The sequence below is a fragment of the Chrysochloris asiatica genome, unplaced genomic scaffold (genome assembly GCF_000296735.1).
Source record: "Chrysochloris asiatica unplaced genomic scaffold, ChrAsi1.0 scaffold00183, whole genome shotgun sequence".
NCBI classification, from domain to species: domain Eukaryota; kingdom Metazoa; phylum Chordata; class Mammalia; order Afrosoricida; family Chrysochloridae; genus Chrysochloris; species Chrysochloris asiatica.
In genome coordinates this window covers 6,244,323-6,261,403 of record NW_006408701.1, presented here as the reverse complement: position 1 = coordinate 6,261,403, position 17,081 = coordinate 6,244,323, and positions in this window count along the sequence as shown.

The following is a 17,081-nucleotide window of genomic DNA, read 5'->3' as shown; positions in this document are numbered from 1 at the left end:
ACTAGGGGTCTGTGCATAAAAAATAATAAAACAACTCTTTGTGGCTCTGCCATCCAAAGAGAGAAAGAAAGAAAGAAAGAACGAAAAAGAAAAAGAAAAGAAAATAGTTCATTGTTGCTTTGCAAAAACAATGAATTCTTCATGCACAGGTTTCCCCATGTCTCATTTATTTAATTGCTCGATTAATATTTCTCAATTTATTTATTTTAATTCCTTAATTAATTATGGCCCTGGCCATCTTTGCCCACGCAATGGCTGGTAGTTTTGAACTGCTGACCTTGAGGTTAGCAGCCTGACACGTAACCCAGTACACTACCAGAGCTCCTTGAAGCACAATGAGCAGGAGGATAACGGAATTACTGATATATTAGTTTGCTTGTGCACAGCCAGCAAAACTATGATATAGTGGTTTCTGCTAGCTCTGCCCAAACCTGGTGGTCACCAAGGCCCAAGCCTTGTCTTCCTGTGCGTGTCCTCCCTGGTACCCTGACTGCCAGCCTAGACCTCATACTAGCTTCCAGCGCTTCCTACGATGGCCTTCATCTTAATCTGCACTTATCTCATACCTTCAGAATGCTGGACATCCAAATACCCTGTCCTTAGTCTTCTAGGAGACCCAGACCTGCCTGAAAACAAAGCTTCCCTAGGAAGAAATTGGTGGGTCCATGGACTTAGCAAACTGTTTCCTCTTGATGGCAGTATTGCAACAGAAATGATAGTACAGGCTTACCTCCCCTCCCCCTTCCCTGTCCTTTTGCTCTCCAGAAAACCAATCAGTATCAGAACTACTCTTAAAGAGGGAATTGATTTAAGAGTGGGCCTTTGTTTTATAGTCTTTCTGTAAAGGTAGAGTAGAAGGCTTGGCCACATCATACGTTCACTCTTTCCCACACAAGTACACACATACAAACACATACAGTTTTGTCATAGTAGTTTTTGAGTGCTATGGAGGTGCCACTGTGGATAGGGCCTCATAACATCAAAGAAAACACCCTTTATCCTTATTCTGGGACTACTTTCTGAGTCTTGGTGTGGAGCTGTAGGATAGGCACTGGACCACAAGGTCGATTTGAACCACATGGTCAGCAGTACAAACTCACAAGCTGTTCCTTGAAGCCCTATACAGGACCACTATGAGTCTGAACCAACTTGATGGCACATAACAACAACAAAGATCATGTTCAGAACTGTTCCTCTCCCTTCCACACCTAGTCACAACCCTTCTTGTACAGGTAGTTCCCAAATTAGGATGGGCTTCTGTAACACAGTGCCTTTGTAAGTCAGTTCTGACAATAAAAATTTTTTCTTTTTAAAAGTTTTAATTATTATTGCCATTTTTAAAAAGTAAATGTTTTATTGTGAATTGTGTGATAGTTTACATGGGAGAACATTAGTTTTACATTCATTCTATCGTATATCGTTTCATTGCCATAGTTACTATCCAGTCCATGCATCATCACCCAACCAAGGGGTATACCCTGCAAGCAAGTCTGCCCTCCGCCCCCCCCCCCCACACACACAGGGTCCTCAGCACACAGCCCCTTTCCCTCTCTGGGTCTCAAGTCCCCAGCCACTCCATCTCTTCAAGTCATCTTCTCTGCATCCATCTCAGGCCTCACTGCTTCTCTGGGTAGGGTCCTGCTCTCCTATTATTGCCTTTTAATGACAACATCTTTGTAAATCCTATCTTCTTTTGTCTTTGGTGGTTGGAAACATTGCATATTAACTTATACAGATATATTTTAATTCACACATGTTGTTTCTTTGTTGTGTGCCATCATATTGGTTCTGAGTCATAGCAACCCCATATAGGGTTTCCGAGAGCAACTGGTGGGTTTGAACTGTCAACCTTGTGGTTACCACTCCAATGCTTATCCAACATTGCCACACCAGGGTTCATACATAGGTAGATATTATTAACCATTGAGATGTAAAACCAACCAACCAACCAAAATGGACAATCTTATTGTTGTTAAGTGCTGTCGATTCAGATCTGACCCATAGCGACCCTGTATAGGGTTTCTGAGGAGTGGTTAGTGAACTTTAACCGCTGACCTTGTAGTTCAAAGTACTTTGAAATCCAGGGCATTAACCTGCAGCGCCACACCAAAACTCCATTTTAAATGTGGTTGCTTGTTGTTATTGTTGTTGTTAAATACTATGGAGTCAGTTCCAACTCATAGTGACGCTGCACAGGGTTTCCGAGGCTGCAAATCTTTACGGGGCAGAAAACCTCATCTTTCTCCCGCAGAAGAGTTGGTAGTTTCGAAATGCCGACCTTGAGGTTAGCAGCCTGATTCGCAACCACTAAGCTCCCAGAGCTCCTAAGTGTGGTTGGTAGTAACTGAAATATGTCGCAACTCAGGTACCTTTGATGAGAAACATTTAATATTTTCCTTCTGTCTGCTTTCAAAAGAGTTTACAATGTGATCTAAACCCTAATCAAGTAAGGTAGACTGTCATATAAACAGTGCACACTTCCATGGGAGATCATCTAAAGGGGCAAGAAACTTGTATATTTCTGAGTAGGGAGAGTAAGCTAGTTTACCACTAATCATCAGAGAAAAGACCTGGCCATCTCCTATAAAGATTTCAGGCTGAAAAACTCTTTGGGGCAGTTCTACTCTGCCAATAGTGTCACTATGAGTCAGAATTGACTCAAAGGCACCAACCACAACAGACTAGTAATGTCACTAGACGTTGTCTGTATGCATAAAGTGAAAATCTATCAGGTTGTGTATATTTTGTAAAAATGGAGACTACCTATACAGAGTTTCTTAAAGATCCTGAGATAAATCTTTGACTTTTAAAAGGATGCATGCTGATGGACCCTCAGAATCTGGAAACCAGAAGAAGCCGAGCAGCTCCATCTCCTGTTCCATCCACAAACAGAGAAAGAAATTTAAGTTGTTGATCCATGTTGAGTGTTTTAGGTAACATTTGCTTCAAGTCTTCAACTTCTTACATTCCCAAAGATTTTTACTCCCTCTGGAGATATTTTCTTTTGGCATTGAGATTATAGAAGAATACATTTCCTATTTCTCCCAATATGGAAGACACAGAGGCCACGCCCACAAGGTTCCTAGAGCCCGGTTGTTGTTGTTGTTAAGTGCCGTTGAGTCGGTTCCGACCCATAGCGACCCTGTACAGGGTTTCCGAGGGTGTAAATCTTTACGGGAGTAGAAAGCCTCATCTTTCTCCCGTGGAGCGGCTGGTAGTTTCGAACCGCTGACCTTAAGGTTTGCAGCCCGATTCGTAACCACTACGCTACCAGAGCTCCTACAGGGATTTATTTGTCAAGGTCTCTAGCTCACTGCATTTCATGGCATCTCTGGAGGTGACCTGGTCAATTATACTCCAGAGTGCTCTGAGAGCCCTCAACACACTGCCACTTGCCCTTTCCAAAAGATATACCCAGAGGGGATACAAACTATGCTCAAAAACCTTCCGCTTGGTGGTACTGTTGCTCCAAGATTGGTGTTTGGCTCTCGGGTACTCAAGACAGTTTTTTTAAGCCTGTTCTTTTACGGATTCACTTAGGCCAAGGGAAGTCAACCCACATCCTGCTCCTGGGGCCTGGGGTCTGGGACAATTTGCGTCTGGCTCTGTGCAGAGGCGCCTTTCTCAGTGATTTATGGTTCTCTTGCGCAGACATGGCGGCCACCAAAGCTAGAAGCTCCGTTTCCTGTGCCTGACCTGCCTGGCACCATGGCTGTCGGCCTCTTCATTTTCTGTATCTATAGCTTCTTGAGTGGACCCCCATGTCACACCATACTTGTCCTGACTCACACTACCCTGTAAATGCAAGCTCCAGTACATGTGCACAACTCCCTTTCATTCCAAGCGGCTACTGAAATCAACAAAATTGCTCTGTGGGAATCAAAGTGTTTCCGCTTGATGGCAGTGTTGCACCAGAAAGGCTGGCATGCTTGTCCCCTTAGCGCCTCACCCTCCTCCCTTTACTATTGAAAAAAATAAAACCACCCTCCAACTTGTATCCTGTTGTCAAGTGCCTTGAGTCAGTTCCAACCATAGCCTTTCAAGGAGTGGCTGGTGAGCCTGAACCTCCAGCTTTGTAGTTCCACTGACTTTGTAGTCCAGTGCATTAACCCATAGAGCCATGGCGGTCCACCAACTTGTTCACTTTGGGGGTTCCAGCTCACACTTCTGTGGAATCTTGTAAACCCTGTCTCTGAAGCAAGACGTTAGGTTTCCTTCCCTCCTGACACCCTATGTAAGTGTCTTGAGTCAATTCGGACTCATAGCTACCCTGTATAGAGTTTCCAATGAGTGGCTGATGAGTTTGAACTGACAACCTTGTGGTTCAAACCTACCTCATGGTCCAGCGCCTTTTCCTACCGCGCTGCACCAGCACTCCATGTCTGCTTTCTCTGTGCACCATCTTGACAGAGACCTTAAGAAAGAGATGGTGTCCCAGCACATAGTCCACCCACCCAGTGCCCCACTGTCCACTGGGGACCAAACCAACGGTGAGTTTTCTTATACCTCAATTAAAAGCCAGTTTGATGTGAATTTCAAATTTGTTCATTTTTTGTAAAGTCCACACTTATAATTCATGACAACTACCAGTAATCAAACCTTAGCGAACCAGATGCTGTGAAATAAAAGTTTCCTTTGAGAAGCATAATCTTCAACATGATGTGTAATAGTCACAGATCCTTCTTGCTCCTCCAGCTTTTGTGACTTTGTTAGAACATCTGTGCCTGTTTTCCCTAGTCTGTTTCCTCCACCACAAACAGACCAGCCCTTCAGGGGTTTTTCAGCTCCTCTGACTCACTTAGGGCCTCACAGTGTATCAAGGGTACTCACTGTAGGATGTGGACCTGCTGTAATTCATCAACTACTTACCTCTGGGGCATTGCCATTTAACAATAAGAAATAAATCTGCACACAAACGTTTAATTAACTCAACGCTCTGGGGCTGTGGGTTCATGTGCTGGACTGCAGTCAGTTTGAACTGCAAGGTTGGCAGTTCAAGCTCACCAGCTGCTCCTTGGAAACCCTAATCTAGACAGGGTTGCTATGAGTTGGAACCAACTTGATGGCACTTACCATTAACAACAGTGTGATTGCTGGAACTGCAGCTGCCTTGGCAGGGCCAGACCAAATGATTTCGTGGGCCTTATACGACCCTTGTGCTGGACGTTCCCCATCCCTGGTATAAAGGTGAGTAGTGACTGGGATTTTAAAAGCCATCTAAGGAGTCCTGGTGTGGCTCTGTGGGTTACAGCTCCAGACTGCAAAGCCATTTGAACTGCAAGGTCGGTGGTTCAAGCTCACTAACTGTTCCTCGAAAACTCTATACAGGGTCGCTATGGGTCGGAATCGACTCAACAGCACTTAACAACAACAACAAGGTGTAACTATTGGTCTCTTTGCACAGGAAAGAAGAGTGGTGAAAATTGAAGACCTTTGGAAGCAGTCCAAGGAACACATGAACATCAGTCTCCTCGATTCTGAGACCAGAAGAACTAGATGGTGCCCAGCTACCACTAATAGCTGCTTTGAAAGGGATCACATAGAAGGTCCGGGATAGAGTGAGAGAAAATGTAGAACTAAACTCAAAATGATATTTAAAAAAAAACAAGACCAGGCTTACTGGTCAGATAGAGACTAGTGGAACCCTAAGACAATGACCGTTGGTTGCCCTTCATGTTTGGAACTGAGCTCACCCTTATGGCTCAATTTTCAGCCAAGGAATAGAGGGAAGACAACAACACTAGTGAGGTATGCAGACTACAGAATGGTCTGCTATTCGAGATGATGAGGATAAAATTCAGAAGGGTTGGGAAAGAAGGAATGGAACCAAAAATCACAGAGAGAAACAGGGATAAGCGATGTTACACTGAGGGGACAGCAGTCATTGAGATAGTTGTGCCTCAATTTACCCAGATGACCACTCAAGACTCTCAGGATCAGCAAAGAAGCCTTTATTAGCTGGCCAGCGACCACAGCCTCCCTAAAAGCGGGAATGACTGCAGCCTTGACCCAATTTTCAAAGAGTATTTATACATAGGCAGTCTGACATTATCTTGCACAAACCAGGGGTAAGGTATATGCATAAGCCATTAGGGTGGGGCTAGGGGTTCATCTGCTGGGACAGTTATTTTGAGAGACCAGGGCTTGGATGTACGTGTAAGCTGTTTGACAGAAGCAAAAATAAGCTATGGTTAGGAGGGGGAGAGAAGGTGCAGCTGAGAAAGTTCCTACTTAAAACTTTTCCACTCAGGCAGGACTTAAACATGCAGGGGCTACTCATGATTCAAAAATGGAGTCAAAAATGGGCAACTTTTTAAGATGAAATGAAGTATATGATCGGTTGTATGGAAAACTGATGATCTGCTTAGTAAACCTTCATTCAATTCACAATAAAAACTTTAAAAAGATCTCTCGATTTTTGGCAATTCACAAACAATTTGGGGGAATGTAAAAAATCAGGTCACACAAACACCTCTTAAGAAATCTGAACACACTCACCCTGTACAAATCTATCCTGTGTGGCAACTACAATTATTACTTTGCCATTAAAGTTACAGCTATTTCCCCCAGGTCTCTGTGTGTGCTTGCCTGCAAGTGAGTGAATATGGAAGAATTGATCTATATATATTCACAAGAATGTTTCTTCCCCTATAAATGAAGTAAGAAAAGCTCACTTTCCTCACTTAAAAATGGAAACCAGGTATCGCCATTATCGGTACAAAGATCTAAGACATTCTTTTCAGAGAATAAAAGTATTATTTATTCTATTGTCTGACCATACTATAACTTAGTCAATTATACATCCCTCAGTGCACATTTGTACCATAGGTATACTGGGAACACACATACACACAAGACATCTCATCTATGGGGTTATTCATTGTTACCACCTTGTTTTTATTAAGTGCCATTGAGTTGGTTCCTACTCAGCAACCCAGTATAGGGTTTCTGAGGAGCAATTGGTGAGTTTGAACCACCGACCTTATGGTTCCAGTTGACCTTACCCAACCTCACTACACAAATAGGAGAATCCTAATCAGTAGGAGCCCTGGTGTGGCACTGTGGGTTAATATGATGGACTGCAAGGTCGATTTGAACCGCAAGGTCAGCAGTTCAAGTTCACCAGCCGCTCCTTGGAAACCCTATACAGGGTCGCTATGAGTCGGAAATGACTCAACAGCATCTAACAATAACAACAATCACTTGTTAGAAAGTAAGTGAAAAGGATACATTTTTTTCTGCAGAGACATGCAAAAGCAGCAAGTTGCAGAAAAGTATATGAGGATACTTCAAAAAGGTTGTAAAAAAAAAAGGGGGGGCGGAGCTAAACCCAAATAGCTGACTAATTCTATGGGGAAATATGCTTTACATGAAGAACTGTCTGAATACATGATATTCCACATAGAAAAGAAGCCCATATTACACGTTCAAAATAAACTGCAGTAATAATATATTTTCTGTTCTTGCCTATGTACAAGGGTAAGTTAAAAAGTATGGCTGTAAAAATCATAGAAACCTTTATTAAACAAAAACACCAAAATGTGAAGCTGTGGTTTCTCAACATATCCTCCATCTGTACCTAATACACTCCTCAAGGCAGTGTTCCCATCTCGCTAATTCTTTCCTGAAGAATTCTGTGCTCTTCAATTTATACCGTGTCAAAAATGACAGTTTTGACATCTTTAAGGGACTCAAATTGTGTTCCTTGAACATGTTCTTTGAGTTTTAAGAACTAAAAGAAGTCTGAAGGATGGCTGCTGTAAGGTTTCCCAGTGAAATTCTTGTAGAAAAGACTGCTAACCTCAGAGAAGTAGCTCTGTTAGTGTAGTGGTTATGAGATGGACTCCTAACCTCAAGGTCAGCAGTTTGAATCCACCAGCTGCTCCACAGGAGAAAGCTGAGGCTTTCTGCTCCTGTAAAGATTTACAGCCTCGGAAACCCTATGCAGGGTCACTATGAGTCAGAACCAACGCCATAGCACACCACCACCTCAAAGAATAAGCAAGTGCATTGTGATGGGGGAAAAAAAAAATCCTTTGTACTACTTACCTGACCTTTTATTCAGTAATGCAGTTTTCATTTTTCTTAAAACTCCTTCATAATAAGCCCCCAGGATCCTTCGGTGTCCTTTCAGAAAATCTATGAGAAAGAGTAAAAATTTATTCATACTCTGGCTGCAGAATTTATTTTAGTCAACTTTTTAAAAAATGTTTTATTGTGAATTATATGATATTTTACATGAGAGAACTTTAGTTTTATATTCATTCCATCGTATATCATTTCATTACCATGGTTCCAATCCCCTCCATGCATCATCTTCCGACCAAAGTGGATGTCCTAGAAACCCGTCCTCTACACTTCCCCCCTCCCCCCAGTCTTCGGCCCACAGTCCCTCTCCCTCTCTGGACCCAAAGTCCCCAGCCTCTTCATCCCTCCATGTCATCATCTCTGTCTCCATCTCAGGCGTCCCTGCTTCTCTGGGTAGGGTCCTGCTCTAGGCTCTTCTCCGTTGGTGGTCCCAGAGACCTCCTCTCTTAGACTAGAGAAATAATCACTCCCTTCCTTGCTACAAAACGTCTACCTTTGCATTTCCAACCCTCACATTCCGTCCTGATAACCATTATTCACTACAGTATTGCACGTAACCCATCTGTATTTCATTTCATCAGCTCTACCTAGACAGATTGGATAGTACTCACTGGTGATTCTGCCTTCCTCCATGGCCCCTAGCTCTAGGTTCCCTCTTGAAAGCTTGTAAGCCAGTTACTTCTTGCCTTTGTAGTCCCTCCCTCCCCATTTGGGTATCCAATGTCCAAGTTGCCCATCTCTGTCTACTCTGTGTGTGGAGGGGGTGGGAATGTTTCTTGCTGTAAGGATTTGTTGCCTCTTTTGAGTCACTGCATTCGTAGGTATAGGTCAAGTTCATCAGATTGTATCAGCTCACTCTTTTTTTTTTTTCCCCCCGCTTCTTTCTTCTCCTGGTTGAGCTCTGTTCATCCAGTCGTCCGGTCCCTGTCACGTGGGTACCATCTGCAAATGTGGGTGTTCTTGTGCACATGCCCTCTCTTCCCATCGGCCGGCAGCTCCATTCTCCACTTAAGTCCTCCGTGGCCACGTCACTGACTCTGGGCCCAGGAGTCCTCAGGTCTCCTCACACTGCTTGCCACCCAGGTCCACAGAAGCCCACTGAGTATTGTAAGGCTTAGCTCGCCGCTTCATTGATGCCTTTACCCCACTTTTCCCCATTGGTGATGCGTTTGGTCACCAATCCAAGCATGCATTTCCACTGAGTCTCAGTCTTGGAAGGGGGCCTGCATTGGTAGGACTGCCCCAATGTCTCCTAGGGAAGCGACCCGTTTGTTCCTGTAGTAACAGTCCATCTGCCTCCATTGTATCGTATTTTTCCTGTAGGTCTTTTATTCCAGACGTATCTTTTGTTCTTCTAACCACTCCAGGCTGGTCAGCTGGTCCTTTCAAGTGGAGATTTCTCATCTCTGATGATCTGGATGTGGTTCTGGTTTCTACCTATAGTTTTATGTATTGCAAAGGCTCCGCAGGAAGCCTCGTTCACTGGGTATGTTATGCTTTCGTTCTCATTTGTTTCTAGAACTTTGTGAGTTCACGTTTAATTTCTTCTACTACCCGGTCACTGTTGGGCAGCGTGTTGTTCAGTTTCCATGTATTTGACTTTATTTCCTTGGTCTTCTTATTATTTCTAATTTGATAGCATTGTGGTCTGAGAAGATGCTTTGTAGTATTTTGATATTTGTTAATTTATAGAGGTTTATTTTGTAGCCTAAGACATGGTGTATTTTGGAGAATGTTCCATGTGCACTGGAAAAGAATGTGTATTGTGCTATTGTTGGATTAAATGCTCTGTGTACATCGATGGGTCCAGTTGGCTGATTGTGTTGTTTAGTTCTTCTGTGTCTTTGTCAAGTTTCTTTCTGGTTGTTCTATCTATTTTTGAAAGCGGCATATTAAAATCACCCACAATTATTGTAGATTCGTCAATTTCTTTCTTCAAATTTATTAGAGTTTGCTTTATATATTTTGGAGCTCTTTCATTGGGAGCATAGATATTTATTATGGGTATGTCATCTTGTTCAGTTGTCCCTTTAATCATGAGATAATGTCCATCTTTATCTATTTTGCTGGGTTTTGCCTTAAAGTTTATTTGATCAGAGATTAGTACTGCCACTGCTGTTCCTGTTTGTTTGCAATTAGCTTGGTATATTTTTTTCCCAAATTTCATAATGCCACTGTTGGTTATTATGGTGTACCTCCGGATTTAATTTCATTTTCAGCCTGTTTTGTTTTAAAACTCTCCCTCTCCACACCCCTTGTTCTGGCTGTTTTGCTATTAAAAAACAGTTCAGGACCAGCTCTTGGGCTGACAGTATCTGTGTGCATGTGTGGCAGAAGAATCCAGCTGTGGTGGGGTTGAGGAGTGTCCACTTGCTCAGGCTCCCCTTTTTGTCACCAGAATGGAGGTGCGCAAACAGTGGGGAGGGGGGACAATGAACAGATGCCAAAAAAACAAAGAAAAGAAAAAAAACATCAGAACAAAGCAAAACTGACAAAGTGTATTGTCTACCTTTACTCTGAGGTTCCCGTGGTTGTTATTCCGTGGTGAGTCTGTTCCCCTGCTTGGTCTTGCCATTTGGTCTCATTCAAGTTGTTGGCTCCAGGCCACCAAACCTGGCTGATTAAAAAAGATGTGATTTCTTATTCCTGCTACAAGTTCCACTAGCTATAAGCCTTCAAACTTTTAAAATCTTCCTAGATACATGGTTCAGAGTTTTGGAGCTCTGCCTTGAACCCTCTTCACCTGGTATTCTGGGGTATTGCTGACGGCTAACGTCACTGTACCTCTACCCTATCTGCCATCAAGCCCTGCCTCCCTAGGAGCTATGCTTTTTGATGGACCCTCTGTTTCTATATTTCCTGGGAAGACACTGGGATAGCCTTACTTTGTAAAATGCCCTTTAAGTCTAATTCCCAAATCTCTAATCATTTAAATATTTTAATTTAAAATATCTATGTTGTTGTTTTTAAGTGCTATTGAGTCGGTTCTGACTCAAAGCAACTTGGTATAGGATTTTTTGAGGAGCAGCTGGTGAATTTGAACTGGCAATCTTGTGGTTTGCAGTCCAGTGCTGATCCGACAACACCACACAAGAAGTCCAAAAATATTCGTACCCCATTGCTCCTTCTTTACTTTTAAAAATTCAGCATTCCCTTTTCCTCCAGTCATGTTAACAATGAGTAATGAAAATTAAAAAATATATATATCATTAGGCATTCTAACATTTGGAGACTATAGGAGTTGATGGGATATTCCAAAAATATAGAAATAATTTTTTTTTTTTTACACAAGAAAAAGACAATCCTAACCTTGATAATTGTAAGAGGAAAAATAAAGGCCCTTAAGGATTCCCTTGGGAGTCCTGGTGTGGCGCTGTGGGCTAATGTGTCAGACTGCAAAGTCATTTGAACTGCAAGGTCAGTGGTTAAAGCTCACCAGTTGCTCCTTGGAAACCCTATAGAGGGTTGCTATGGGTCAGAATTGACTCCAAGGCACTTAATGACAACAACAAGGAAAACAACAAGGATTCCCTTGTTCAAATCTCTAGTACCTGACTATGTGCCAAAGGAACTTTGCATAAGTGATTAAATGATTTTGCAAAAGCGATTAAGGGTAAGTACCTTGAGATTGCTGTTGTGCCACTGCAGGAAAAGCACTGGACTGCTAGCCACAAGGTTGGTGGCTCAAATGCACTAGTCGCCTCTTGGCTTATACAGGGTCATTATGAGTTGGAACAGACTCGATGGAACTTAAAAAAACAATAATAACAGCCTTGAGTTGGAGATATTATACTGCATTATCCAGGTTGGCTCAATTTACTCACACAAACTCCGACAAATTGAGACTGTCAGAGGGTGATGTGACTACTGAGGAAGGACCAGAGAGATGCAACGCTACTGGCTTAACAGATGAAGGCAGGAGGCCATAAGCTGTGTACGAATGGAGCCTCTAGAAGCTGAAGACGGCAAACAGCTCCCCCCTAGAGCCTCTGGTAAAACATGAAGCTATGTTAACACCTTCATATTAGCCCAGTGAGAATCATGGTAGACTTGATCTTCGGAAATTCAAGAACATAAATTTGTGCTATTTGAAACCACAAAATTGGTTGTAATTTGTTACAGCAGGAACAGAAACCTAAGTCACTACTTTACTCATACAAAGTATGTTTGCTGACCACAACGGAATGAAATTAGAAACCAATTAACTGTAAGGCTTTTCAGAAATGTACAAATAGTGGGAATAAAACAGACCCCTCTGAATATCCAATGGGTCAAATAAGAATTTATAGGTGAAAGTAAAAATACTTTGAGACCATTGAAACAAACAAAATAGTTTGAGACTCCTGGAACAAGTGCTCAGATGAAAATTTATAGCTGTAAATGCTTACTTTGAAAGAGAAAAAGATCTCACGTCAGTCACCTAACTTTATAATTTGAGGAACCAGAAAAAGAAGAGCAAACCAAGTCTCAAGTTGTTAAGTGCCTTTGAGTCGGTTCTGACTCGCAGTGACCCTGTATAGTGTTTCCTAGAAGTGGCTGGTGAGTTTGAACTGCTAACCTTGCAGTCCACTGCTTATCCTACTGTCCCCCATCAGGACGCCGAAGGAACTAGAATGAAGAAAATAATAAAGATTAGTGAGTAAACAAAATAAAGAAAAGTAAAGCAATTGAGACTCAAAGAACCCCAAAGATGATTCTTTGAACAAATCAACAAAATGGACAAATCTTTCAAAGGTCTACATCCTAAACCAGAATAGACTTAACATAGACCCAATAATTAACTATATAATGAGAAGAAACACAATGCTACTAAAAGAGAGCAAGGACTTGTTCTTTGAGTATGGAATTCCAAATCCCGAAGCCATCCAAGAAAACACAGATCAATGTGAAAACATAAAATAAACCAGTCAACCAACCAACCCATAATCAAAGTTAGAAAAACATTGCCAAATGGGGGAAAATATTTTCAACACCCTCCAATAAACCTGATACATAAAGAGCAAGCTTCTAGAAATCAGTGAAGGAAAAGGGCACCAATCCAAGAGAAACAGATGCTAACCGTCTACAGGGGGGAAAAATACAAAACGCTTTTCTTTCAAAGCAAGCAAAGACTATCCAGCCCCTCATAACAATGGAAACAGAAATAGAAACTACATTACTGGATAATTTCTTACCTAAATTTCCACCTCTGACCTGCCCTCTGTGGAGCCTGTACTACCTGCTGCTTCCCACCTTGTCTTAGGTTTGGCTGTCTCAAGTGGTCCCAAGCCATCATTCCCTAGTTTCTTGCAAAGATTTGTCTTACACATGCAGAGAATTAAGTGCCATTTCATAGATATATTGTCACATTGGCTCTGTGGTCAATTGCTTTGTGCTATTCACACAGAGTTGCGATGCCACTGCAAACACTATTGGTCCAGACCGCTAGTAGTATTTAGTCATTCAACAGTTACAAATACACAGAAAGCAAGAGGCTGAATTTCCTTATTCATTCTTATTTCTGTCAGTGGACCCCTCTTCGAAGCAAGACATAGAGCTCTCTATGCAAACAAGAAAATTTTTTTTGTAGAAGTAAAAGTACATTGCAGGTAGATGTGATGGAACCTAAAGTAATGTAGAACACATCCCACCCTAGCTCACAAAATGAAGTGTTTTTAAGGAGAATGGTATTCTAATGGAGTGATGAAGATCCATAAAAGTTCTTGGAAACAGGAGTCTTACTGGAATTCAGCTGCAAAGGGAGTGATTATGATAAATAGATGCGCACGCAGTTTCTCTGCAAGATGGATTCCGATGCAAGGGCCAAAACGACTAGGACCTTTCCCTGTCGAAGTTAGATTTTGAAACCATCTCATGCTGACATGCATCCTGAGAAGTTAATTGCACTCTTGTTGCAAGGGCTGTTGTTTGGTCTATTTGTCACAAGTCTGGTGGGCTCCTGTACTTCTAGGCAAGAAGAACTCTCGGTTGGAGATTGTTGGATTAGGTGTGTGAGACGTTTGTGAGAATTAGCAACCCTGTCTACCAATGCATTTGCACATGGTGACTGTGGTGCTGCTACCATAGCCAAGTGTAAATATGGTTGAGAGTACCATTCTGTTGCTTTCATAATTTATTTTCCATGTGAAGATGCTTGAAGAACTTTTCAAAACCATTGAACTTTAGTCTCATCTAGTATTGGAGTTAAGGAGTTCTGGTAGCGTAGTGGTTACGAATTGGGCTGCGAACCTCAAGGTCAGCAGTTCGAAACTACCAGCTGCTCCGCGGGAGAAACTTGAGATGTTCTGCTCCTGTAAAGATTTACAGCCTCGGAAACCCTTTCAGGGTCGCTATGGGTCGAAACCGACTCGACGGCACTTAACAACAACAACAAGAAGTATTGGAGTTACATGGCAATGCTTGGGGATTGAAGTATTGAGTGGTAGGAATGGAGCACTGAAGCCTTGGAGGTTTCTGAGTTCCAGAAATGTCTTCTCCCTGTAAAGCGATGCCATTTAGTCCCCTGAGTTTTGTTGTTAAGTTGGCATTTTCTGGGGCTTTCCCTTCTATAGCAATTGTCCTGGAGAGGGGTTTTGAGCCACTGTTTTGAGGTTCTTCATAGCATATCCAATAACCTGTGAGTTTATTTTCTTGGGTCACCAGGAAGGAAAGCCTGACCAAAACGTTTGGGGCCTACCCTTCCTGGGGAAGGGAGCTAAGGCTAGTTGAAGTGCTCCAAACCAGGCAGATAAAGAATGACATTGTAGGGTTGATAAGCCATTTTTTTTTTTTTAAGCAAAACCATAAAACAATTAATCCAACCCCAGGGTACTGGCTCCAATGGTAGGTACTCACAAGTGTTACTTAGCTCTGGGGTCCTGTCTGCTTTCAGAAAAGGGGTTTTGGGTTACTGGGACAGGTGCAGATGGGGTGTTTTCTTCAGCTGAAGTTTCTTGTGGAATATAGGGTATTCACCATGAAATGTGGGTCTATGTGCTTCTGTCCACTAGCTTGACTGCTGAGGGAGTAGCTGGGACAATAGTATGGAGACATTTTCATGAGTCTAGGGTATCTTCTCCAGTAGTCCCCTACTTCCACTTCTTCAGTGAAACCTCATTACCAGGCTAAAAGGAAAACTCACTTTTCAGGTTCAGGGAAAATTTGATTTTCATATTTAACAAGGGATTGTTGAACTTTGCCTAAGGGGGTTACTCTGCATAGCAAATGTTGTTTCAGGTCTAAATGGACTTCATTGGTTGGAAAAAACCTCCCATATAACATTTCAAAGAGACTCAAGTTTATTACTTGGAGCAGCCCAGAAATGTTGCAGGCACCCACCTCAAATTGAATTAAGTTCATAGAGAAAGTGGATTAGAGGTTGCCAGGGGCTGGGAAGAGGAGCGAAAGAAGAGTGACTGCTAGTGGATACAGGATTTATTTTTGGGGTGATGAAAATATTCTAAACAGGATTCATGTTGAATCAAATTACTATACAGGATTCATATTTGATTTGAATAAAAAAATGGAAGTGTATTCTTTAAAATGATGAATTACTTGGTATATGAGTTAAATATGAATAATAAAAATAAACCAGAACATAATTAAAAAAAAATTTAGGTGAAAGATTGATGGAAAGTTTTGTTATTGGAACCCACTGAACTGGCTTTACATCACTTTTATGGCGCCAATCGGATACCTTGTGTGTCTGAAATGAACCAGTCAGAGTGCACAGCATCAATGATGAAATATTATTGCCCAAATGACTGAACCCAAATCCAATCAAGTCCATAGATGTAACTACAAGAAATACTGCTCATAAAGGAATGCTTTTAGGCAAAAGGACACAAAGAGTGAAACCAGTGTGCATAATTCAACAGGACCAAGAATGCTCTTACAGATTGAAAAAGGATTCAAAGATGTTTCAACAATTGCTATGAATGATAATTATTTGGATCTTTATTATAAAAATAACATAAATTCAAAAGGCTTATTTGGAACACTCATGGAAATTGAACATAGATGTTTTTATGCGACTTTAGGGAATAATCGTCACTCATATTAGATGCAGTGATGGCTCTGTGCAAATGTATAAACTGTTTATAGATCTACAGAATCAAAGTGCTGTACAAAATCTAACTTCTTCCTTGCCAATAGTGCCAGAATACTCTTTCTCATTGGAATGAGAACTCTTGAGTGCTAAGAATGTCTGTGTCCATGGGTATTGGGGTATTAGAGTATGTGTATCCCATTACTTGAGGGGCAATAACTTAGTCAAAAGCAGAAAAGCCTCATTGGTATCTTGGTCCCCAAGGTTGTCTCCCAGGAACCTGGGGAATGAATTCACTGAAGGGTCACAGTTAATAACATCACAATGGTTTCCCATGATGAAGTCCAGAGCAAGCTAGGCTTAGGCTTAATTGTCCCAAGGTATGTAATGGGTGGTAGGGGTTTGGTTTCTGCTCTTGCTTTTCACAGAGCTAGAAAAGAACTGGGCTCTTTTATCCTGCTGAATCTTTTCTTTATAAACTTGATTTGTATCTTTGGCGAAGGTATTAAACAATACTTTCTTTTAAGGTGACAGAATTGAAAGAAAATCAAACAGCACAATTTAAAGCTTTTGCTGAATGACAGTGGTATAGATTGAGACTTCAAACATAGACAAGGTTAGACACTGCTTTCCCTCAACTGATAGATAATATGTAACATTATTCTCCATTTTATTGTGATTTGCTTTGCCCCTTGTATATATAGGCTCATTTAAAAAAATGTTTTATTGTGAATTATATGATAGTTTACATGGGAGAACTTTAGTTTTACATTTATTCCATCGTATATCATCTCACTGCCATGGTTCCAATCCCCTCCATGCATCATCAACCACCCAAAGGGTATATCCCAGAAACCAGCTTCCTGCACTTCCCCCTCCTCCCCCCAGTTTTCAGCCCACAGTCCCTTTCCCTCTCTGGGTCCAAAGTCCCCAGTTGTTTCATCACTCCACGTCATCATCTCTGTCT